The 23,523-nt window shown below is 48.4% G+C and overlaps 1 protein-coding gene across 5 annotated transcripts in view; it reads left to right on the top strand.

Annotated features, from left to right (window-relative positions):
• The window catches only part of BAZ2B (bromodomain adjacent to zinc finger domain 2B), a 353,162-nt gene that overhangs the window by 22,216 nt on the left and 307,423 nt on the right, over positions 1-23,523 (top strand). The window lies entirely within an intron of this gene.

The following is a 23,523-nucleotide window of genomic DNA, read 5'->3' as shown; positions in this document are numbered from 1 at the left end:
TTGGCCTTTTTAATTTTGTTTCTATATACTTGTGTTATTTGTTTATATTCATCCTTTGTAATTTGACCTAGTTTCCACTTTTTGTAAGACTCTTTTTTAAGTTTCAGATCATTGAAGATCTCCTGGTTAAGCCAGGGTGGTCTCTTGCCATACTTCCTATCTTTCCTACGCATAATGGATGCCCCTGTCCTGATGTACTACCAGTGAGGAGAGCCATTGATATTCTGGTGTGATGGACCAGGGAAAGGATTGGACATCGCTCTTTTGCAGGAGCAGCCAGTCATTTATGCCAACAGAACCCTGTCAGAGATTGAACCAGGGTAGGCCCAATAGAAAACTAGTTTCTGGCTTCTGTATTTGGAATGCAGCGATTCCATCACTACACCTATGGACACCCAGTAATAGTGCAATCATACCACAACCCCCGAGAGGCAATCATGACAAAGCCTTGGCTGGGATGATTTAGTTGGTGTTGGTCCTGCTTTGAGCAGGGGATTGGACTAGCTGACCTCCAGAGGTCTCTTCCAACCCTAATATTCTATGATTCTATGGCCAAGCCTCTTCTTAGTGCTCCAAAGAGATTGCAGCACATATTGATGTGCCTCCAGTTCCACCAGCCAGAGATCCAGTGTTATCCAGGATGATTATTGACGCTGGCTCACACCTTGAGCAGGGCATATATACCCAGCATTGGTAAGTTGGGGGAAGGGGATAAGGACATTGAATCAATTAATACGCTGCACTGTCTCCCACTCTCAACAGTTAATGGAAACCAAATAGGTGAAAGAAAAGAACATCAGTTGCAGGTAGTCAAGAGAAAAGGAGTACTTGTGGCACCTTAGAGACTAACCAATTTATTTGAGCATGAGCTTTTGTGAGCTCATGGTTAGTCTCTAAGGTGCCACAAGTACTCCTTTTCTTTTTGCGAATACAGACTAACACGGCTGTTACTCTAGCTCACGAAAGCTCATGCTCAAATAAATTGGTTAGTCTCTAAGGTGCCACAAGTACTCCTTTTCTTTTTGCGAAAGTAGTCAAGAGAGTGATACTAGCAGGATGGCCAAAAGACAAAAGCTAAGTACTGATAGGAGCAGAACTATATTTTCAAATTAAAGATGAGTTAATATATTGAGGACAGAGAGCTGCCTCATTATGTCGGGATCTTGCACAAAAAAAAAACCTGGACATTGACAGCTGTTTTAGACAGGCCCATGAATGTGTTCACTGGTCAGGAATGAACATACAACTCCACTCCTTGATAGAAGGGTGTGGTAATTGTCAGCACAAAGAGACTCTATTACCACACGAGCTGCCTGCCTGAAAGTGGGAAAAGGTGGAAGCAGACTTATTCACCTTCAAGGAAAAGCAGTACTTGATTACAGTGTACTGCTATTGAAATATGGGAGGTTGATGCTTTGCCTGTTACAAGATGCAAGTCAGTGATTGGCAAATTGAAGGGCCAGTTTGCCAAATATGGCATTTCAGGCACTGTACTCACAGACAACAGATTGCAATTTGCCTGGGAGGAATTTAAGGAATTTGTAGACAAATGAGAGTTTGATCACCACATCCTCTTCCTGACATACCCACAGAGGTGGAATCAGCTGTGAAAACTGTTACGTGAGGCTGTTTTTTCTGGTTCTGATCCCTTGTTAGCATTTTTGGTACATAGGAATGCCCCATCACAGGGGTGCCAAAACAGTCCAATGCAGGCATGGATGGAACAAAGGACCTAACCCTGATACCAATAGGATAAGACCTGTTGCAGCCAGAATCATAGAATTGTAGAACTGGAAGGGACCTCGAGAGGTCATCCAGGCCAGTCCCCTGCACTCATGCCAGGACTAAGTATTAGAAGGATGGGGACACTGCTGAGAGATGGCCAACAATCAGACAAAGCAGGCACTAGAGTACAACAGGTCAACCAAGGACTTACAAGCCCTGGAAACATGCACTCCTCTGAGGATCTAGCCATTAGAGAGACTCCTGAAGGAGTGGACTAAAGGAGTCATGAGGGTAACCGGGTGGTTTATCCAGTGGGAGGAGAGCCTGAGACTAATCCAGCCCTAATTACAAGTGAGACTCATCTGAGAGGAATCCAGCGAGGCCAACATAAAAGGCATCAGGAATTTGCAGGGAGAATGGAGGGGGCCAGACAGAGGAAGGCCAAGCTTCTCCTGAGCAAAGTAAGGTCTCTGTGGATGAGAGAAGGAACGAAGATGAGTATGAACTCTGGACCTACTATGATGGATCTTGCATTTGGGACCCTGAGAACTACTTTGAATTGCTTTGGGTATGGACCCAGTTTTAGGACAGGACTGGTGATAGCCCTGAGAGAGACTATACACCACTCTAGCGGGTCCCTGAAGAGAGGATGGGCCCTGTGGAAACACCTCTGTCCAGAAGGAGGAGCCTGGCAAATAGCAACCCTGCAACAAATCAGCAAATTTGGCAGGCTCTGACCCCCACCCACTTGGGAAGAACAAGGGAGAAACAGAGAGTGAATCCCTATTCTGGTGGGAAAGCATGTCTTCCTTGTGCAAATGAAAGAGAGGTTTGCAAAGGGCTTGAGAACTTCAGAAAATTTCCAGCTGTACTGGTAATTTTGCTCCTGGTCCACACAATGGATGAACCACCTCTGTTTTGGTGGACTCAGATTCAGCTCAGATGTTGATCCAGGGAGACCCAGTTCTGGAGCAGTGGCTGCAGAACTCCGGTGGTTGTTTTCTTCATCCACAGAGATATAAAACCCTACCCTACTGCTGTCATCATGACGTGAGTTGAGAAGCATGAGGAGCTGATCCAGGTAGAAGTATCAAAAATCTGCTCTGGCCTGTAGTAATAGGGCAGGACTGGAATCATTTCCAGAGCTTGCTTAATGCCTCCACCACGGCACAATCTGGGGGGAAAGGAGAAAACTCTGCAGGGGACCTCAGATGCATATTCCCGCTAGTAAACTCAGACCTCATTGGGGCCATGAAATCTCAACTGCAGAGAAGGCTGGACGACTTAGGGCATACTTAAATCAAACTCAATGGAGTGTTACACCTGAAGAGGACCTGGAGGAAGGTACCTTTGTTGGTCAGAATATGTTGATTCACAATGGGCCGATGGACACAGAGGATCCACCTCACCTAGGCCCCGATGTTTTGTCAGACTCATGTGATGTAGTGGCTGAGCAATGAGTGGACAAGAGCCTTAACGCCAACTGGCTATAGTAAATGGGGAGATCCTCTGAGAGCAACAAGCTTCAACCTACCCCATATTGGGTTAGGAAAAGACCGGCTTATTGAATAGCCCAAGATACCCACACAAAAGAAAAACAGCACCAGCTATTGGTACCTTGGCTAGCCTGGACAAAGCTCCTGCAACTGGCTCATACCCTTCCTTGTGTGGGGAATCCGGGGCAGGAAAAAACTCTGGATCATCTCTTAACATGATTTTTCTGCCCAAGTATCTACAAAGAAACTGAGATTTTGTAGGTCCTGACCAGATTGTCAGCAGCTAGGGCTTCCCTTTCTCCTGGCAAATCAGGAGAAGCTTTCAGAAGGAGGATATAAAGAGAGAGAGAGGGAGAGAAAACTTTTTTTTTTTTTTTTTTTTTTTAGAACTTGCCCTAGAATGGGCAAGGTTCTAAGGGGGAGAGGGATGGTTTGTAACTGAGTGGCTTGTCCATGGGCTGGAGATCTTGAGGCTAAGCCAGCTGTGATTACAAGAGAGACTTACCTGAGAGGAATCAGATTAGGCCAATATAAAAGGCAGCAGGAGGTGGTGACAGACAGAGGAAGAATGCAAGCTTGAGCTAGAAGACTAGGCTTCTACTGGATGGAATAAGATTTCTGTGGATAACGAGGAGCACTGGAAATGGGTATGAACTGTAGGGCTGCTGTGATGAATCTTGTGTTTCAGGATCTCGGGACTATTTTGAATTACTTTGGGCTATGGACCCAGTTTCAGGGATGGCTGGTGATAGCACTGAGAGAGACTATACACCACTTCTAAGGGCCCCGGAAGAGAAGTAGACACTTACTGCTTGTGTAGTCTCATTGGAACTATTTGTAGAGTAAGACACCACTCAGTATGAGTGAAGAAGGCAGATTCTGCTCTTATGTACCAACAGCATGTGAATGAGACTTGCTTACAAAATGTAATCTAGACAGTGCTTTATTTGCCATCAAGAGGGGAGAAAGCTAATTTGCTGTTTGCACTGGATTCTGGCCATGTACTAGTCACTATCCTGTTTAAACTCCCTTGTTGCTTTCAAGGTTCCAGCATGGCTTCCCAGACCCATGTGAACAGGGATATTTCCCCCTAAAAACTGTTATAGTATTACTATAAAACCATGTAGTCGGTAGCACAATTTCAAGGGGAAAAAAATCCTTGTCCTTATCAGTGAAAGAAACCATGCTAGCAAGTACCTATCCACAACTATAACATTCAGGGGTCTGAATTATTATGTGAAGTTACAGCATGTGGTCTTTGCAGTAATGCAGGGAAGAATTTTAATGCAATTGGTAATACCTGTGGTTACTGCACAGAGACGGTTGTTATACCAGATGGAATAAAACAGTGGAAGAATGTAGAGAGGACAAGTTAAGGTTAAAAGGTCTTACCTGTGAAGAAGTAGTTGTTGACATTAAAGAAGATGGATTAAAGACAAAGGGTAAACGAGAGATCTTGTTCTTCCTTTTACAAGAAATCATAGTAATAGATAATCTCACACTTGTGGTTATCACAGTAGCCTGATGATGAATAAATGGAAGAAGAAACAGCTAAGGCATATGTTGGCAGTTGTGTTGCTGCTATTGGATGGTTGCCTCTGGACAAGAATTAAGAGCCAGTACAGTTGAGCATATATATATCTTTTCTCTTTGTTGTGTAGGGAGCAAGAACAGTATATTGAGTCTCACAGTTCCCCAAAAGCAGTGCTTGTAGACAACACAATATGACCAATACCTTAATTAATGCTACAGGTGTATCTGTCGATTAGCAAATTCCAAGCTACCCTGAGGCTGATGATTCTCTGTTCACATACCTCTCATGCATATATCTCTTCACCCTTCCCCAAAATGTAGAAATAATCCCTTGTTTTTGAGCCTAACTCTTAATATCAGTTGTGTGTTCAGTATGTTTGTTACCTTCAGACTTCTTCTTGACTCTCTCTTTGGCTCTTTATAAACCTCAGTCCTTCTGCTGATACCAGGTCACTGGTTCCCAGACTAGGAGTGTACAGCTGGAGCTCATTTACATGGCTGAAAATTGTTTCCCAGGGTTTTAATTATTTTCCTGCTGGTCCATTCCACAATAGAGCTCATGCCCTATGGTGTTTGCCACTCTGATCTGGAGGGTCTATACATTCCCAGCATACATGCCTGGGATTTACGGCAGAAAAATCAATGGGCCCGATTCACCACTGCCTTGCTATTTGCACAGTTAATGTACACTAGTGTAAAGTATGTGCAAAGTAAGTATTATTGCTGCCATTCTGTTCTAGTAGTTTTACTCCTACTTTGCATTGATGTAAATGACTACATAACGTACAAGACAATGAAGAACAGGCCAAATGCACATGGCTAGCAGCATTGGCATGCTCTCCTAGGACAGGCCAGTGGTTCATCTAATTTGTTGCACTGTTTCTGACATGCATTAGGGCCCATCCACAGCACAACTGCAGCTAATAAGGTGACCCAATTACAGTACCACAGAGTTGTCTGCTGGCTTGTTACAACATAGTTGCAATTTGTTGCTTGTTTCATATTAGCTATAGTATGGCAAGTTTAAAAAAAAGTTGTGGGGATCAGGAATGAAAATGAATGAATCATATAGCTGCACTGAGAGGGACATCAACAGGATAGCAAAATGTTAGTGAGAAACAATTCCCCCACTAACGATACCTCAGTGGTATTAGGAATGGGAGAAGGAGTGAGCTGCACCAATTTAGGCTTGGTCTACATTTAAAACGTATACCATCAAATACCCCCCAAAGTAACATAGTTATGTCAACAAAACCTGCAGTGTAGCCACAGCTATGTTGACAGACAAGGGTGTCCATTGCTATAGCTAACTTTGTTTGGGGAGATGGTGTTCCTACATCAGCAGAAAAACTCCTGTCCGTGTATGCTACATCTATACTAGGAGCATATATATGGAGAATAAATAGCAGGTGGAGTTTGGGAATACAGCGGTGATCTTGAAGCACTTCTGTTATGCAGCATAAGGTTGAGGAGTATCTGGTGCTATGGCTGTTTCCTGAGGGATTTGTTATAGCTGGAGTGGATGTGGGTAGCATAGTTAATGTTGCCTTAGCATTTCCATTCCATTCAGTTGCTTTTAACCATCTCAAACGTGCATCTTTGGGACTGTCTTTGCTGAAGATTTTTTTAAAAATTACGACCAAAACCCTTCTGCCATTTCTGAGACTAAAGGAAGTGGTGGGGAGAAAACACTTTTGCAGTTACACGTAAAACATTTTTTAACAACTTTATCTCAGCAGTTTTAGATTGAAAGTTTAAATGTGGCAGGAAACAGAACTTAGACTGGAAATGTGTTTTTCAGTGTTGGGTTAAAAGTTGGTTTTAACTTGGCTTAGCGGTGAGGATTTAAAAATCATACCCTGCCAATGAGCAGTAGCTTTTTAAAAAAATGTTAAAGGTTTTCTAATAAAGATTTCTTGGTGTTATATTGGAAGGAGATTGTCCAGGCCCCAGTGCTGAACCCAGGCCTGCCAGAGCTCTAGATGGTATCACTAGCTGTACAATAGCAGTGCACTGAACCACCATCTCTGACCAACAGCCTCAGTGCTCAAGGCCTACAGATCTATAACAGCCATACCCTAAGGCCCCTGATTGACTGGAAAGAATGCATTCTCATTGGGTACCTGGACTGTATGAAGACCCCAACAGGAAGAGGAAACTGTCTGAGCAACAGTTTGCCGACCAGTTGCTGCCTAGATAACCCTACTTTACTGCCTTGCCTGACTCTGCCTTACTGTCCTGCTGCCTCGCCCAACCTTGCTTCCCTACCCCACTGAACCAGCCTCTTGGATTCGATCTTGTGGCTACTGATCCCATGAGAACTCTCTGCCATTGCCCCTGACTGCCTCTGACACTAGTTGATCTCCCAGCTACCCAATCACCTGCACATACTTGACTACTGCTCTGGACTGCCCCTTAACTCACCTCAGCCACTGGGCTTTACAGTCTGCTCAGATCGCTTCTCTCTTCTCCTAGGCTTGCCCTATCTCAAAAGGTTCCATACCAACATGCCATCACAGGTATTTTAGACGACACTGAGCCTCCATAGCAGATAGCTCACCTAAAAGTAGAAAACCAAGCCTTAGGCCTGGTCTACACAGAGGGGTGGGGGTGGGGGAATCAATCTAAGTTACGACCCCAGCTGGATTGACTGCTCCAGAGGTAAGTGTAGACATGCTCTTACAGGCCACAGTGGACCAGCTTTGGGTGAAAAACCAGACCAAATGCCCTTTCTGTATGGGTGAATATACGCAGAGTCAGAACCCAAATTAGCTGCCACTAAGGGTTACGTCCATGAGAATCTGGAGAAAAGTTTTTTCTGGTGTTCCACATCCAGGGCTGGGGCTCCTGTCCTCTGTGAAAAAGAAAGATGGCTCCATACGACTCTGCATGGACTGTTCCCTAAATAAAACTGCTGTGAGAATTGAAACCCACTACTCCTGATTCCAGAGCTCCTGGATCAGGTAAGAATAGCCCAAGTATTCACCAAGTTCACCTCTGAGGGGTGTACAGTCTAGTCAGAATCCAGTCAAGGGATGGATGGAAAACTACTTTTCGCGCTTGGTATGGCCATTTTGAATATCCAGTGCTGCCTTTTGGACTTAATAACATATCTGTGATCTTTCAGCATCTAATTAATGATGTCTTACAACATGTGCTGGACAAATATGTATTCACCTACTTAGATGACATCCTAATTTACTCCAAAGACCAACCTACGCACAAGCAGCATGGTCGCAATGTCCGAGAAAGACTCCACTAACACTGTCTCTGTGCTGAGGTGGAGAAACATGTCTTTGATCAGCCCACCTTGGAATTCTTAGGCTACATTCTGTCTACAGCGGGAGTCCACATGAACCCCTGAAAGTTGGAAGTAGTTTGCAATTGGGCAACACCACAAAGTGTTAGAGAAATTCAGTGCTTTATTGGGCTTTCAAATTTCTATAGACACTTCGTATGGTACTATTCCAAAATCCTAGCCCCTATGAATTCTGCTACCTGCCAAATTCACTTGGACACAGAAGCCCAAGAAGCCTTCAATCATCTGAAGACAACATTCACCTTCATGCCCATCCTCATGCACATCAACCAAAGTCAACCTTTCATCCTGGAAACTGATACTTCCAGCATCACCATTGGAGCAGTGCTGCCCAGAAACAGGGCCTCAACCAAGAAGTTCATACCTGTGATTACTATTCTCATAAACTCACTCCTGCTGACAACAATTATGAAATTTTGGACAAAGAGTTACTTGCCATCGAAGTGGCTTTTGAGACATTATCTAGAAGGAAGCAAACACGAAGTCCAAGTGTTCACTGATCACAAAAATCTAGAACACCTGCACTCCAATAAAGTCCTAACCCAACAATAGCTATGCTGGTCTCTCTTTTCTTCTAGATTTGATTTTATTGTAACCTACTGCTCTGGCTTCTCCAATGGGAAAACAGACACCCTGTCCTGCAAAGGGGCGTATGCCAACAATCCTAAGGGACTCAAAAAAGAGCCTCCCTTCATCCTGAAACCACATTACTTTCTTGGAGGATCATTGCTATCCAATTTGTTCATGACTATAGGTTCCACCCTACCAAATGACCTGTTCACCCACACACTTTTAACTTCCAACACTGAACCCCAGGGCAAGTTCATAGAAAAGGATGGACACAGGCATATCTATATCCCTGAGGGACACCCCTGTTTGGAGGCCCTACATATTTGGCATGACGTCCCTTGGGCCGGATGCTTCAGACAGGCAAAACCACTCACATAGCATGTCATCCTTTCTAGGGGCCAAAACTGTGGTCCAATGTTCAGGTCTAAATCAGATCTTGCAATATGTCTGGCAATACAAAAGTCCCCTACATAAAACCTTTTGGGATGTTAATATCCGCTGAGATGCCCTAGAGGCCTTGGGCTAATATTACAATGGACTTCATTGTCAAATTACCACAATCTGAGGGATGCCATACCACACTGATGATAGTAGATCAACTGACAAAGATGGTGTACTTCATTCCTTATGCACATCTTCTCACCACCAAGAACACCACTTGTCCCCTCATCGCATACTTATGCCACCTCCACAGCCTCCCAGACCACATCAAGGGTACCTCAGATTGGGGGTCCCAGTTCATATCTCAGTTTTGGCGGGAGGTGTTTTGCCTACTAGCAATGAGTCTCCATGCGTCAACTGCCTACCATCCACAAACCAATTACCAATCAAAAAGAGTAAACCAGGTATTAGAGCAATACCTGTGATGCTTCACAAACTGCCACCAAAATGACTGGGCCTCACTGAAGCCATACATGGAATCTGTGTACAACACAGACTATGCCTTGACCAAGGTGAGCCTGTTTTTTTGAAAATACATCTTCTACCCCTGTTTCCACCTGCATTTCCCATAGTACCCACAGTTCCTGCAGCCTCAGACCCGTAAGGAAGAGTTTCAACAAAGGAAGAGTTGAAACAAAACCTAGATGCAGCCACAACTGCATACAAACAGTATGCTGATCGCCACTGGTAGAGGGGCCGTATGTTTGACTAATAGCCGTAATTTTGTCCTACTGCAAATTTTGTCCTACCTCAAGACAGGCAGACCCATACGTAAACTGGACCACCAGTACCTAGCATCCTATCAGATCCTCAGGCAAAGCAACCCAGTAACCTTCAAACTTCAACTTTCCTGCTAACTTAAGGTGCACCCTGTATTCCATGTCTCCCTTCTTAAACCCTTCTCTGAATAAAACTAATCTCCTGCTCCACCAGTACCAGGCCAAGAAGATCTTGCCCATAAGATCCTAAACTTGAACATACAAAGAGGGAAGATATGATACCTCCTTGACTGGGAAGAGTAGGGGCTGGAGGAATGGTCCTGGGAACCAGTCCATTATGTGCATGCTCCTGAAAAGGTCAGAGCCTTCCACAGAGCTCATCCAGATAAGTCTGGTCCTTCAGTATCCCAAGGTTGCCCCAAGGGAGGAGAGTGTTGTCACGACTGTAGTATTGAACCCAGGCCTGCCAGGTTCCTAGACAGCATTCTTAGCTGCTGTGCCATGAGCCACTGTCCCTGACTGCTAGCCCCTTAGTGCTAAAGGCCTACAGACCCACAGCAGCCTCGCCCAGCCCCCTTCATTGGCTGGAAAGACAGCATTCTCATTGGGTACCCTGACTATATAAAGAGCCCAACACGGGATCCGGATCCGGCCCGTCAGGGATTTCAGTCCGGCCTGTGGGATTGCCAGCCACGTGTCGCAGCTCACCTGGCTAAGCCCCCGCTCCCAGAAGCAGCCGGCACCACGTCCCTGCGGCCCCAAGGGCAGAGGGCTCCATGCGGTGCCCTCACCTGCAGGCACTGCCCCCCGCAGCTCCCATTGGCCAGGAACGGGGAACCACGGCCAATGGGAGCTTCAGGGGTGGTACCCACAGGTGAGAACAGCTCGCAGCAGAGCTGCCTGCCCCACCCAATCCCCAGGAGTCACTGCTGGACTCAAAAATCAGGAAATGCCAAAATACACATATATTTAAAATATATTTATACACATTCATTTAGTTTTAGTGTTCAAATTATTTATATACAACTTTTTGGTTTGATTAATTCCCATGAAGAAAATAAATTATTCTTTATTCTGGAATAACAGAGAACTATGATGAGGTTTATAGCTTTTCTCTTCAAATGAAGGGCCTTTTGGGAATACTGATGTGAGTAAATTTTCTCACATACATAAGTGTTTGAGTGATCAGTCCTGTACCTGCTTTGTTCACTTTGCACCACACAACCCATGGACAGAGAGCCTGATCGAAAACCCACTGAAGTGAATATGCTTCTTTCAAAAGCCATATTTTTCTTTTGTTGATTCATTGTTTTCTCCTTTTTCTGGGGCTTTATATGTCACTGGAATTTGCCTTAATGAGGCAATGATCCCCTGGAAATAATAATACAGGTGTGGCCAAATCGAGGCTCGCAAGCCTCGTAGAGAGTGTGGCTCGCAGAGGCACACCCACCATTATCCAACTACAAGACTTGGTGAGGGGAGCTTGGAATTTCTGCCCTGCGGCGGGGTGGTGGGGATAGGGGCTTCTGCCCTGCAGGGATGGGGGCTTGGGGCTTCTGTAATAATATATAGCCATGTAATTAAAGACTGCATCATGAAACGGGGAAGCAGTCAAGGTTGTTCATGCAACTTTAACTTTGGCATTTCCTGACTCTGAGTACTTCACTTTGTAACCTTAACATTCTCTTAATCTAGTTATTTTCTAAAATGAAATCCTTATATATGGTGATGATTCAGCAGATGGCACTCTTTCCTTTGACTCACTACTGAACAAATGCCCAGCATTGTTTTAGAGGGCAGTGTGCTACAGGAGGTGTTTTCTTTCAGATTAGACATAAAATCAAGGTCCTGACCCCTTGTGATTAAAGATACCAGGTCATTCCTTTTGAGAGAAAGGATATTAATCCCAATGTATTGATCATATCCTAGTAGGATAGTTTCATCTTCCTTCTTAATTTCAGATGGAAAAAATATTCATAGAATCATAGAAATATTTGTTTATTTGGGTCATCCCTAGTCCAGTCCCCTGGGCAGAGGCAGGACCCAAATAAACCTAGACCATCCCTGACAGGAGTTTATCTAACTTGTTCTTAAAAACCTTCAGTGATGGGGATTCCACAACCTCCTTGTGAAGCCTATTCCAGTCCTTAACTACCCTTCTAATTAGAGAGTTTTTCTTAATATCCCTAAATCTCCCTTGCTTCAGATTAAGCCCATTACTTCTTGTTCTACCTTCAGTGGACATGGAGGACAATTGATCACCGTCCTCTGAATAACAGCCCTTAACATACTTGAAGACTGTTATCAGCCAGACTGTTAGATCCTTAATTTCCTGTCCTAAATGTTGTGTTGCTATGCATTGTTAAGCAGTTATTGAGTTCCACCCCAGAGGTGGATACATTTCTGTGTTGGATGTTGGGATTCCTGTCTCCAGTTTGTGTATCAGCCTGTTAATTTTATAAAATGCTTTGGGATCCTCCAGGATGAAAAGTACTATACAAATGAAAAATAATTATTGTTATATTAGAGATCCTTAATCAGGATGCTCATGCTAAAATACATTCCATTTTTAAATTCTGAAATTCTCATTGAATTTATATGTTTTTAAAAAGAAAATTAATGCAGGTAAAAACAAAACAGAAGAGAGTTCTGAATATACAGACTCTTTGTCTATTTAGTGGGAAGATTTGAAACTCAAGACCACTAGGTGGGGCTGTAAACAATATAGTATCTGCTGTAATTCTTATAAGCTTTGCTGCAACTATATACTGCCAAAAATGTAATTCTCAGAAAAGAGAAAACAATAGTACATCACTAAAACAGAAATACGGCTTTCATCAGAAATATTTTTGTACTTTAAAATACTGATGTTTTTATAGAGATAGGAAAATTAAAGTTAACAGTTAAAAATAAAGAATTCCATGCTCAATGAGCCTATTGTGAAATCACACAATATCATTTAGCTTTTTTTCTTTTTGTGTCTCAATATCCATTTTCCTCATTGTTATGGCATTTCCTCTTTGTTGTAGTAACTTATTAGCACCAATTCACACAGTAACACAGAGTGGCAAAATCAGAAACCTAATCCAGCAGTGAAAATTCATTTTGATTTACTCCCTCTGTTTTTGTTTTGTTTTTTTAGTTCCTGCTATGAGAAAAACAGTCAACTGAGTGATCCTTTGTTTTGCATACCCAGATAGCTAACCAATTTTACATCTGATTTTATGCCATATTTACAGTATTTCACATAGTACAAAGATCTAGCAAGACCATAGCAAGACAAAGTGCACCAAGCCAATTGTAATACTCTGGAGCTGCTTTTAAATACCTTCTCAAGAAATTGCTTTGTTGCAAAACATTATACTGCTGTATTGTGTAATTTATGTATTCTTTTTTAATGTAATGTGAGAAGGACAAGGTCACTTTTTACATCACTGGAATGATTGAGTGTATATTCTGGGGTTAAGATACTCTCTCTTAGTTCTTGAGTGTCCTGGCTTGTATCTTTTAATAAATCTAGATTTTTTTTCTTTGCCTGTCTTGCAAATGAAACTTGTATCCATATAGCTGCTGGCAAATACACCAGTTTAATTGTTTATGTGTCATTATCAATGTTGAAGCTTCTCTTTAGAGTGCAGTACAGACTTTCTATCCAGTTACAGTCATAATAGTTGATTTTGTTTTTGCCTTCTGGGTCTCGATAAATTAAGCATTGGCTGGCTTTGAAATCTGTCACAGGTTTTTCAATTGTCCACTCCTTTATCCTCAAGATCATCAGTCTTTCTCGACTCAGGCTATAATAAAAGGGTTTAGCATACTGCTGAACAAGTAATATTTGGCTGGATTTTGAATAATGTGTTATCCAGTGAGAAAAATATTTTGTGTTTGAGGATGACTGGATTGAATTGCGGATTATTGCTTATCTGTAAAATTTAGGACCATGGATCAAATCTAGCTTAGAAGGAGCAATATAATAGTTTAAGACAACAGAAGCTTATATCTTAATTAAGTATATAACATAGTTCAGTGTATTTCCATTTAATGTAAGAACTAATATGATTCATATGCTAAAATAGGTTCATGTTATTATATTAGCATGTTTTCCATTTCAATTGCATGTTGATCAGAAGGTGTGATATAGATTCTTTTCATTATAGTCAGTATTAAAGTATGAATGTGATGATCAGTATTGTGTGTTCGCTATTTTAGCTACATTCCCACACTAGGTATAATAATTTAATACATTTTATTTGGGACTGGAGTCATGGGTTCTTGGAATTATGTTAATAAACAAGTATGACTGTTTGGTATTTTCTTGTGAAGAAAATAAGATAGGGAAAAAGAAAGAACTCAATAATACAGTTCTGTGCTCACCTAGCACTATGTTCTGTAAGTGAACTAATCTCAGAGGTGACTATAAATGAATTGCTTCTTTTTTAAAATAAAAAAAAATTAAGCTGCATTTATCATTTAGTAATAAAATAATAAGTGCAAAGCTTATTTTTATCATGAACAATCTTAATTAACCAAACATCAAATATAAGTTACCTTTGACTTGGGCCTTATCCAGAAATAGCTACTTTAAAAAAAATTCAGAGAATAAATTGTTATTGTCACTGTAGTCATTTGGGTCCAGATTTTTAAAGATATTTAGGTGCTGTGACAGGGTCGGACCGGATGGCTACAGGAGAGTAATTTTTTTTTTTTTTTGAAGCAGAAGAAAATTTATTTGCGTAACACACTTACACAAATCACCAAAATAAATAAAACAAAACTATGCAACAAAACAAAAGCAAACGCAATGTATAGGGGAGAGAAGTGTTCAGGCTTATCTGGGCCCAGAGAGGGGGGGCTTCCTTGACACTCATGGTCTTCCACCCCCTCGAGTTACCTAGTGCCACGCCCAGTGTCACCAACTATTCCTCTCCTGAGAGTGCCCAACAAAATGGGCAAGGCTGCGGGGTGGGCAGTTTGGGGGGGGCATGCACCCACGTGTGAAAGGGTCCCTCCTAGGTGGTGGTGATGATGGTATCCACAGCAGTAATGGCTGGGGCTGCGGTCTCTCCCTCTTCCCCTCAATCAAAGGGTCAGACCGAGGGAACCAGATGGGGTCACTGAGCAGAGAACCTTGGACAGCGCCCACTGCTCCTCGAAGACGTCAAGGGAGTCGGTGGACGCCGCCCAGAGGAACTCCGCCCGGATACGTGAATGTACTGAGGATCGGAAAACGGCCCTACAGTTGCAGGAAGCTTCATCGGCCAACCTCCTCTCTCTGGTTTTATAGATGGCTGTTTTAGCTAGGGCTAGGAGAAGGTTAACCAGAAGATCCCGCGACTTTGTGGGGCCATGGATGGGGAGTGTGTAAATGAAAAGGTGAACGGACAAGTGCAGCCAAAAGCATACTAAAATATTCATGAAGAGCCGGAAAAGGGGCTGCAGCCTGGCACACTCTAAATATACATGTGCCAGGGTTTCCCTCATATTGCAAAAAGGGCAAGTATCTGGGATGGGGGTGATCTGCGTCAAAAACGCCCATGCTAACAGCTCTGTGAAGGAGCCACCAACTGATGTCCCCGACGGGCCTCGGGACCAAGGTGGAATACAGGCTGGCCCACCAGGGCTGCTCACCCTCCAAAGGTGGCAGGAGGCCCCACCACTTCCTATCGGGGCGGGACACCAGGGTGAGGGCATGAAGGGTGTGAAGCGTGAGTGTATATAGATGTTTCCTTGGCGCGGTTTGGAAGCTGACCGGCTGCAGTTCATGCAGCCAGCTCGCAGTGAAAGGGTGAGGGGTTTGTTGGGATCTATGGGGTAGGAGCCCAATTGAAAGGTCCGGTGGGCCTGGAATAAAGGGAGGGTGGGGTGCGCCCTCACGCAGGGCTCCATTAAGATAAGCCCGAACAGCGGGCGTCAAAGCGACCTTCACCACCTGAAGTATGCGCCAGGGGTACGAGGTCTGGAGAGCCCCATGCGCCTAGCGAGCGTCAGGGGATCCAGCCAGTCTCCCCGGTCATAGTCCAGGAGGTCTCCAACGCTCGTGACTTCTGCCAGGACCAAACTCTGGCGCACCGAGCGGGACTCCGACACCTACACACGGAGCTGGGGGTTGTGTAGCAGGGGCTCCGTGAGGAGATCTGCTCCCACGATGGCCGTCGCGGACCTGGTTGTTCAAAACAGTTTCCAGGTCCGGAGGAGGTCCTGGTAGAAGACCGGCAGCCTGGAGAGGTCTCGCGGAAAACCTCTCAGACAGAGATAAAAGACCTGCCGGTTCTATCGGAGCCCTTGGAAGCGGCGCAGGAAGGCGTGCGCCAGTATGCTCCACGTTGAACTACCTGCACTATAGAGGAGCCTCTGCAAGGCTTGGAGGCGAAAGACACGGACCTGAGTGTGCAGACACTTCAGGACCTGCCCTCCTTCCTTCAGGGGTAAATGAAGAACCCCAACAGGGGCCCAGTGCATTCCTGACCAAAAGAACTCCAGAATCGATGTCCGGAGGTTGGTCAGGAAACCCGGGGCCGGGACCAGGGTGTTGAGCTGGTACCAGAGCATGGACAGGACTAGTTGGTTAAGTACCAGCGCTCTCCCTCGGAGGGAGAGACATCGGAGTAGCCTCGTCCATTTCCGGAGCTGCTCTATCACCCCGCCTTCTAAATTTTGCCAGTTCTCTGGTGGAGAAGGGTGCGCGGCAGAAAGGTAAACGCCTAGGTAGAGCAGCGGACACGCGCTCCACCGGATAGTCTGAAGCGCGGGTGGGAGGGAGCTCACCTGTCGCCAGTCCTCCACCGCCAAGCCAGAGCTCTTGACCCAGTTGACTCGGGCGGAGGAGGCTGCCGAATAGATGGCCTGGCAAGCTTCCACCCGCGCCAAGTCACCTGGGTCCTGGACCACGAGGAGCACGTCATCAGCATATGCCAACAGGACCAGCCGCAGCTCCAGCTCCCGCAGCACCAACCCTGTCAACCTCCTTCGGAGGAGACAGAGGAAGGGCTCGATTGCCAGAGCATACAGCTGGCCTGAAAGGGGGCACCCCGCCGTACTCCTCGCCCAAAGATGACTGGTTCGGACAGGGTCCAGTTGAGCCTAACCAGACACTCCGCGGAAGCGTACAGCACCCGGAGAAAACTCACAAACTGAGGTCCGAATCCAAAAGCTTGCAGAGTGCCCAGGAGCTACCCATGGCCCACTCTATCGAACGCCTTCTCCTGATCAAGAGACAGGAGGGCGAACGACAGACCGTCTCTACCCCCGAGCTCCAAAACGTCTCGGACTAGAAATAGGTTGTCAAAAATGCTGCGGCCCGGGACAGTGTAGGTCTGGTCTGGGTGGATCATGTCTGCCAGCACGGACCCTAGCCACAGCGAGATTGCTTTCGCTACGATTTTGTAGTCCGAGCTAAGGAGCGAGATGGGACGCCAATTTCGTAAGTCGCGGAGGTCCCCCGTCTTCAGGAACAAGACAAGCACCGCTCGCCTGCACGAAAGAGGGAGGACCTCACCCTGCAAAGACTCGGCCCAGACAGTGGCTAGGTCTGGCCAAGGATGTCCCAGAACGCGCGGTGGATCGTCACGGTCAGCCCGTCCATGCCCAGAGATTTATTGGTGGGCATGCAACAGAGGGCTTCCGAGAACTCAGCCAGGGTGAGAGGCAGCTCTAGTCGGTCTCGGTCGCCCCTGCTGACCATAGGGAGTTCCTCCCAGAGCACCCTGCAAGCGCTAGGATCGGTTGGATCCGGGGAGAAAAGGCTTGTGTAGAAGTCACGGGCCCTCCCACACATCTCCACTGGATCCGTGAGGGGGGTGCTGTCTTCTGCTAGAAGGCAGGTGACGTGTTTCTTGGCCCCCCTCGTTTTCTCCAGGGTGTAGAAGAAGCGGGAGTCGCAATCCATCTCCCGAAGGAGGTGGATGCAGGATCGAACAAAGGCACCTCGGGCCCGATGGTCCTCGAGGGCCCAGAGCTCCTCCCGCTTCTCCCGGCACGCTCCGCAGAGGAACGGGTCTTTGGGGCTGGTGGCCAGATGCCTCTCCATCTCTAAGACCTCCCGTTCCAACTGCTCTATCGCCGCATTTCTCCGTCGGCTGGTGCCCTGGGTGTAGTCACGGCAGAAGAGCTTGGCACGTACCTTCCCTAGAGCCCACCATTGCCGCGCCAAGGGAAAGGCACACCACTGCTCTCGCCGGGCCAGCCAGAACTCCCGGAAAGACGTCACAAAGCCCTCATCCTCCACCACACTGTTGTTAAAATGCCAATAGGCTGGCCCCGGCCTCTCTGCGTGGAGGGAGGCTGTTATGGTGGCTAGATGATGGTCGGAAAATGGGGCCGGCCGAATGTTGGAGGAGTGGGCTTGTGAAAGATGGAAACGTGATAAATAAACACAGTCCAACCGGGAGTGGTTCACCTCCACCCGGACAAAGGTGTATGTGGAAGTGTCATCTGAGTGATGGTCACGCCAGACATCCACTAGGGAGTGATGTTCGACTATTCCTCGGAGAATGTTCACAGCGGCCGGGCTCAACTCGGCCCCTGAGCGGTCCTGTTCCTCGAGGGTGGTGTTAAAGTCCCCTCTCAGGACTAGGCACTCGTGAGAATCTAAGGTGCCGAGGAAGTCGGACACCCGCTGATAGAATTGTGGCCGCTTCGGGCTCGTTGTCGGGGCATAGATATTAACGAGGTTGACCACGAGCCCCTCCATACAGACTCGGAGATGCAGCAGGTGGCCCGGCATGGCCTCAGTGACCCCTAGCACCTCGGGCCATAGGTTGGGGGAGAACAGGGTCGCCACTCCAGCTTGTCGAATTGGGAAGTGGCTAAAGTAGACCCGTCCCCCCACTCCAGCCGCCAGCTGTCCTCGGCGGTCAGATCCGTATGGGTCTCCTGCAGGAAAATCACAGAGTACCCCCCTTCCCAAAGGTAAGAGAGCACCTGGGACCTGCGGAGAGCCATCCTGCAGCCCCTGGTGTTCAAAGTTGTGATAATGAGAGGTGTCATGAGGAGGGCTGGGGGGGTGGGGGTTCCTTGTTGGGGGGGGTGTTCGTGCAACAATCCGTGACCCATCCCGTAAGTGAGTAAATCATCACGGAAGCTGTGGGCCCGCCTGTAGGCCGCGGCACCTTGCCTTCCTTTCCCTCTACCCTCCTTTATAAGGGCCCTTGTGGCCTGGAGGAGTTGATCAAAGTCCCCCCATAGCTGGAGAGCCAGCTGTACCCTGTTGCGGGCGCCACGGATGTCTTCTAAAAACTCCCGCAATGCTTTTCGCAGCTCATGGGGGGATGGGGTTGCGATTTCCCGGTTATTCCCTAGTGGGGCTCTTGGTGCAGCCTCGTGATCCGCTGAGGCGGGCAGGCAGGGTGCAGACCACCGATGGGGCGTCTGACAGGCTAAAGTTATTAGGTCCATCTCAAGCCTTGGGGTAGAAGGGGATGGCGGAGGGCAAATTGCAGCTCCTAATGGGTCGCAGCAGGAAAATGCAAAGGCTGCTCCTTGGGGGGAATCCGCAAAAAACGGGAAAGAAATAACCCCAGGGGCGGCAATAGCATTGCAGGAAGAGATGGATTGGGCAGGGACAGGGGTCAGGGCAGGGTCAGAGGCGAGGCTCTGGGCTTCGGGAGGCAAGCAGCTGAGAGGTGGTGCCTCCCGAACAGATTCAAGGGTTAAGGGGGTGGGGAGGGAGCTCCCAGTGATGCTAGGCACAGGCTCTGTGGTGGATTTGGCAGCCATGGCATCAGGTGGTGGACCACCTTCTGTAGGGTGCCTGCACGGGAAGGCGGTTAGGGGGAGGGAGCATGGGGAAAGGGGGACTGGGGTAAAATTGCCCAGATCTAGGCCAGCCGGCAGTGGGTCATTCTTTCCCTGGGTGACCGGGGTCAAACCTAGGGCCTCGATCTCCTCATACATGGAGGAGAAGTTGTCTTCTGCCACCCCGGGAGTCTCCCCTCTGGCGCCCGCTACGATGGTCGCTTCGGGGTTCGTGGGAGGTTCGGGTGATATTTCGGCAGAAGGGGCTTCCTCAGGGGTCTCGGAGGGGAGGGTCTCCCGTGGAGGGGAGATTCTACCTTCCAGTGCTATTTTATCTTCCCCTCCCGACACCGGCGGAGGGATCTCACTCGTGGGCATAGCGGAAGGCTCAGTGTCAGTGCCTCCCTTCCTGGTCTTCCAGGGGCCTCCGCATCGGATGGGTGCAGCGGAGCTCGAGTCTTCCGCTTGCCTCTCTTTCCCTGGACTAGGGTCCAGCCCTCCATAGCATCGTCTGGGGGCTGGTTAGCAGGGGTTGTGTTGGGGGGCAGAGGCGATGGTTCAGGAGCTCGGGGGGTAACGGTGAGGCAGCATGGGGGGGGCGGTTCTCCTTGGGGTGGGCCCTCTCCTATGCCCAGTGATATCTTTGCTGCATCCTCCTCCATAGGCTCTGCTGGATTGTTAACAGCAAGGGCGGAGCTCCCTCACTCATCTGGGCATTGTAGGGGAGGTGTCTCTTGGGCCCGGGCAGGAGCAGCGGTGGATCGAGCAGGAGGAGAGGTGGTTTCAGGTACCGAGTGGCCAGGGGCGTCGGCAACAACGGAGCCGATGTCCTGCCAGGTCTTGGGGGTCTCGGGTGCCTCTCCCCACCGGGCCCAGGGGCAGTCTCTTCGGACATGCCCCGCTGATCGGGGCCTCTCCTGTGGAATAAAAGACCCGATAGTGGGCTCCCTGGTAGGGGACTAGGAAGGCCCCCTCAAGCGCCTCTCCGTCAGGTGCCGGCAGCGGCGGTAGAAGCTGCACTTGCCGGCAGAACGAAAGGACGTGATGGAGGGTGGGGTCCTTGCAGCCCAACAGGAGAAACGGGTTTCCCCAGGGTGGAGAGAGCGGATAACAGGGTGGCATTGGTTAGAAAAGGAGGGACGGAGGTCAGGACTAGGCAGATGCCCAGGTCCTCTAGCGTTTCCAGGGGAACGAACGCCCCCCCCCCCACCGCCAGACCCTTCTCCACCACCTCCTGGGCGGCAGCCTCCAATGCTAAGAAAAAGACGACCTTCCCGTACATTTTGGAGGCCACCACAATAGCCCTGGGTCCTACCACCCTCACCAACGCCTGCACATATGTCTCCACGTGGGGCGAGGCGGGCACCAGGAGGCAACGGATGCCATGCTTCCTGGTCATGGTGGGGAAGGGGCCCTGGCCGCTATTGATGGTAGCGGAGGCGGTGCATGGGCGAGATGACGAGGCGGCAGGCGGTGGGGGGGCTGCTACCGCCCGGGCATACGCCCTGGGGGCCGGGGAAGGGACGCTCGCAGAGCTGGTGGAGGCAACAGTGGGGAGAGACACCATGGTCGATGACGAGGCCACAGCGGTGGGAGCAGCCCCTGCCATGGAGGGCCTGGTGGTTGTAGCGGGGCCCTTTCCCTCTTCACACCCTGGCCTTTCCGGCCAACTGGGGGGGCTCTCCTAGAATCTGGGGTGGCGGTGGGCATAGCAGCAGCAGTAGTCGCCCCGATGCCTCCTGCTGCCGGTGCCCCAGCGGGGGCGGTGGCAGGTGTTTTGGCAGCAGTGGGGGGGGAGGCTTGGGGGTTGGGCAGGGGGGTAGGTGGGGGAGGGGCAGCTGAGGTTGTTGGAGGGGCCTCACCCCTCTCATTCCCCGCCATCGTGAGCAGGGAGAGATGGGGAGACGCCAGAAGGAGGAGGGGGGAGGGGGAAGCAGATTAACCACTTCTCCTGCTGGACTGCAGGTGTGGGGGGGCAAATGGGTCGGACTGGACAGGGGGAGGAAACAGGAGTTGGGGTCAGGTAGTAGGGGCAAACTGTGGGGTGGGCAGTCCAGGGGCGGTGGGGGAACGGGAACATGGACCCACGCGTGTTTGTCCAAAGAGTCTCATTTGGTCGGCTGTTGTGTCTGGTCCGGATGATGAAATTCAGAGTAAGCAGCTGAATCCAGAGACAGATGGCAAGTTGCCAGCAGGGACGGACGGCGGGGGGTCATGACGGTTGTAGTAGTGTTGGGGGGGGCGCACCGATGGATCGGGGGGCAGCTCCGTGCCACACCCCCTGTGCCCCTACAAATGCAGTTAAGACACAGTCAAATTTCCCCCACACGAGAATACAGTTCAAAAGTTACTCAGTCTTACGGCCCCCTCCACGATGATTTGTAGCTCCCCTGGGCGAGTTCTCTGTCAGCTGTCTTCTCTCCCGGGCTTTGTGGAGCATTCCAAAAATGCCAAGCAGATAAGAAGGAAAAAAAAACTTGTCGGTTAATTACGCATCCACAAACAAACAGCAAAACGGTTGGGTCTGGGGGCATCCACTCCCCTCCTCCGGGGAGCGGGTCGGCAGTCCTTCCCTCCTCCTCCGGGGGTTTCAGCTGAAGCAATAGCAGCATCCGAGGGCAGGCATGGAGGGGCTTGGCAGCAAGCTGGCAGCCGACCAGCACTCAAAAGGCAGCAAAAAAACAGCAAAAAATACAAAACGAAGAAAAAGCGTCTGGTCCGGTCGGGTCGGGGGAAACTGAAGCAGGGGCAAAAAGTAAGGAAAGCCCAGGCCAGGGGGCTATAGGAGAGGAATAGAAAGCAGATAGATTAGCCCCAGGCTAAGGAGGTCCCTTTTCCCTGAATAAGGTAACAGGGAAGGTTCCAGAACAATCAGGAACCTTCTGGAGACAATTAAGACAGGATGATTAGAACACCTGCAGCCAATCAAGAAGCTGCTAGAATCAATTAAAAAGTTTTTAAAAAGGAGTTTTAAAAAGGAGCTCACTTCAGTTTGTGGTGTGCGTGTGAGGAGTTGGGAGTAAGAGGCAGTAGGAGCTGAGAGTGAGAACGCGGACTGTTGGAGGACTGAGGTGTACAAGCATTATCAGACACCAGGAGGAAGGTCCTATGGTGAGGATAAAGAAGGTGTTGGGAGGAGGCCATGGGGAAGTAGCCCAGGGAGTTGTAGCTGTCGCACAGCTGTTCAGGAGGCACTCTAGACAGCTTTCAGAGTAACAGCAGTGTTAGTCTGTATTCGCAAAAAGAAAAGGAGTACTTGTGGCACCTTAGAGACTAACCAATTTATTTGAGCATGAGCTTTCGTGAGCTACAGCTCACTTCATCGGATGCATACCGTGGAAACTGCAGCAGACATTATATACACACAGAGATCATGAAACAATACCTCCTCCCACCCCACTGTCCTGCTGGTAATAGCTTATCTAAAGTGATCATCAAGTTGGGCCATTTCCAGCACAAATCCAGGTTTTCTCACCCTCCACCCCCCCACACACAAACTCACTCTCCTGCTGGTAATAGCCCATCCAAAGTGACAACTCTCTTCACAATGTGCATGATAATCAAGGTGGGCCATTTCCTGCACAAATCCAGGTTCTCTCACCCCCTCACCCACCTCCAAAAACCACACACACAAACTCACTATCCTGCTGGTAATAGCTCATCCAAAGTGACCACTCTCCCTACAATGTGCATGATAATCAAGGTGGGCGATTTCCAGCACAAATACTCTAGACAGCTGCATTCCACAGGGCCCTGGGTTGGAACCCGGAGTAGAGGGTGGGCCCGGGTTCCCCCCAAACCCTCCCAACTCCTGGTCAGACACAGGAGGAGTCAACCTGGACTGTGAATTCAGAAAAACGGCCAAGCTGAGGGCTGCCGTGAAGCTCCAAGGCGAGCAAATCCGCCAATAAGTGCAAGACCCACCAAGGTAGAGCAGGAACTTTGTCACAGTGCCTAAAGATGCAGATAGGCACTTAATGGAATGGGC

The sequence above is a fragment of the Lepidochelys kempii genome, chromosome 11 (genome assembly GCF_965140285.1).
Source record: "Lepidochelys kempii isolate rLepKem1 chromosome 11, rLepKem1.hap1, whole genome shotgun sequence".
Lineage (NCBI taxonomy): Eukaryota > Metazoa > Chordata > Testudines > Cheloniidae > Lepidochelys > Lepidochelys kempii.
Note: the sequence above shows the minus strand (reverse complement) of the source record. Positions and strands in the feature narration are given on the sequence as shown.